Source organism: Juglans regia, chromosome 8 (genome assembly GCF_001411555.2).
Source record: "Juglans regia cultivar Chandler chromosome 8, Walnut 2.0, whole genome shotgun sequence".
In the NCBI taxonomy this organism is placed as follows: Eukaryota; Viridiplantae; Streptophyta; class Magnoliopsida; order Fagales; family Juglandaceae; genus Juglans; species Juglans regia.
The window spans coordinates 24,020,327-24,023,104 of record NC_049908.1 but is presented as its reverse complement, the minus strand read 5'-3'; the positions used below and the strand labels follow the sequence as shown (position 1 = coordinate 24,023,104).

Below are 2,778 nucleotides of genomic sequence, written 5' to 3'. Positions count from 1 at the left end.
CCTATGAGTGCACACAAAAGGATTTATACCTTTTATATCTACGATTGTCCACCCAATGGCACCTTTGTGCTGCTTTAAGACTTCCATCAATTTTCCTTCTTGATCATGAGTGAGTTGGGCTGAAATCACCAATGGGAATGTGCTGTCCGGTCCCAAAAATGCATATTTCAGGTCATTCGGCAATGGCTTCAGCTCTAGTGTCGGGATTTCATTTGCTGAAGGCTTCAAACTTGCTGTCAATGGTGGGAGTTGCTCAATCTTTGGCCTCCATTTAGTCTCAAATTTATTTTCTGCATTAAAAACAGGAGAAACATCAATGGGGGTGTCATCAGTGACGAGTTTACAAATATTTTCTAACTCAAACAGCAGGTTAGTGGGCTGGTATGCCAAATAAGTCTCTTCCTCAAGGATGCTTTCCAACAAATTCACTTATTGTACATCTTCCAAGTCTTGAGGTTACCTACAAATATTGAAAATGTTTAGTTCAATGGTCATGTTCCCAAAACTCAGCTTTAAAACACCACTCCTACAATTTGAAGTAGCAAGAAAAGATCTCCCAAGAATCACAAGTGCTTGAAAAGAAGATTTTGATGTCAAGTGAACATCCAACACAACACAATCTACGGGATAAAAGAATTTATCCACTTGAACCAAGACGTCTTCAACAACTCCTCTTGGGATTTTAATAGACCTGTCCGCTAGTTGTAAAATGATAGGAGTTGGTTTTAAGTTCCCCAAACCAAGTTGCTCATAAACATTATAAGGCAGTAAATTCACACTTGAACCTAAATTTAACAGTGCTTGACCAATTTTTGAACTTCCTATAACACAAGCAATTGTTGGTGAACCGGGATCTTTATATTTTGGTGTGGTATTGCTCTGAATTATGGCACTGACTTGCTCAGTAAGAAAAACTTTCTTCTGCACATTTAATTTCCTTTTAACCGTACACAAATCTTTTAGAAACTTAGCATATATAGGAATTTGTTGAATAGCATCCAACAAAGGGATGTTAATCCTAACTTGCTTGAATATTTCTAAAATTTCATATTGGTGTTTGTCTTTGACTTTGTGCAGAGGAACCGATCTTTGAGGAAAAGGAGCAGGTACATGACATGAAATCTTTTCAGTTTCAGTTTTATTTTGTTCAAACTCACCATTTTCAATTTCATTTTGTACAGGTTTAGAGACCTTACTAGCCTTGTCTGAACCTTGAGTTGGAATGTTCACCACCCTATCATTTCTCAAAGTAGTGATTGCCTTCACTTGCCTTACATTTTAACTCTCAACCGCTCTTTGTGGTGGCTGACTTTGTGGATTTGGTTGAGGTTGTGCAGGAAGTTTTCCTTTCTCTTGAGAGCTCCATGCAGTAGTCATCTTTGTAAGTGTGCTTCGAATGTCATTTATCGCTTGAGAGTTTTGATTGTTAATTGTTCCTTGACCTTGCATAAATTGCTGCAAGGTATTTGACAATTGCTGTACCGTCTCCTCAAGTCTCTTCTTTTGCATTGGAGGTGCTTGAATTGTGAGTTAAGAGGGTCCCGGAGCCAAGGTTGTTGGAGCTACTTGTTGGTCATTCCTCCACCCAAAATTTGGGTGGTTTCTCCATCATGGATTGTAAGAATTAGAGTATGGACTAGAATATGGTTTTTGTATCATATTTACAATATTAGATTGGTCCAACAATACCTCTTTGAATGCGGGGATCGTGGGACACTCATTAGTTGAATGCCCATGATCCTCACATATGCTACACTTCTCAGGATTTTTATGGACAGCATGCACTTCATTTACCTTTTTCAATTCCATGGCTTTTATTTTTCTTGACAACAAGGCTAATTTAGCACGCAAATCATCATCTTCTTTTAAAGTATATTTTCCATGACCAGACTCAACTTGCCTAGACCTATCATGCACAGCAGTTGTGTCCCAAGATTGAGCATTTTCAGCAAGGTAATCAAAATATTCAAATGCTTCCTCAAGCTCTTTGTCAAAAAATTCTCCATTACACATGGTTTATACAAATTGGCGCATTTTAAGTGTCAAACTTTCATAAAAAAAACTTATCAAACGCCAGTTTTCATAACCATGATGAGGACAAACATTTAAAAGACCTTTGAACCTTTCCCAACTTTGATAAAAAGTTTCAGAATCTTTTTGGGTAAAGTTCATGATTTGTCTTTTAAGTACATTTGTCCTATGTATTGGAAAAAATTTCTTTAAAAATTCAGTTTGCATTTCCTGCCACGTGCCTATGGTTCTAAGTCTCAATGCATTTAGCCATGTTTTAGCCTTATCTTTCAAGGAAAATGGAAACAACTTTAGTTTAATAACCTTCTCAGTGCATGTCTGGTCCATGAATATAGAACAAACCTATTCAAATTCTTTGATATGAAGGTAAGGATTTTCAGAATCCATGCCATAAAAATGTGGAATTAATGGAATCATTCCAGGTTTGAAATTAAGGGCATTTGCATTCAAAGGTTGGATTATGCATGAGGGTGTGCTAGTTCTGACAGGTTGTAAATAATCTCTAAGTGTCCTATTCTGATTCACTACTTCCCGATCATAATTCTCATTTTCAGCCATGGTACTATTAGTGTCAGAAGATGACTCAAGAAAAAGTGATGCTGACGTAAAATATGCTTGTGATTCTATCCTAACCAACCGAGAAGTTTGGTCCCTAGTCCAACCAGTCATACAAACAAGGACAGAAAATAAAAGAATATGCAAGACAAACAAAAAAATAAAGTAAAATAAAATAAAGAAAAATGTCAC

At 36.8% G+C, this 2,778-nt stretch overlaps 1 non-coding gene across 1 annotated transcript; it reads left to right on the top strand.

The window, feature by feature from the left end:
- Window positions 1-2,083: 2,083 nt before the first annotated feature.
- On the top strand, window positions 2,084-2,190 carry LOC118349352. The gene has a single exon (XR_004802322.1). It is a non-coding gene; the product is annotated as a small nucleolar RNA R71 (small nucleolar RNA).
- Window positions 2,191-2,778: the final 588 nt, after the last annotated feature.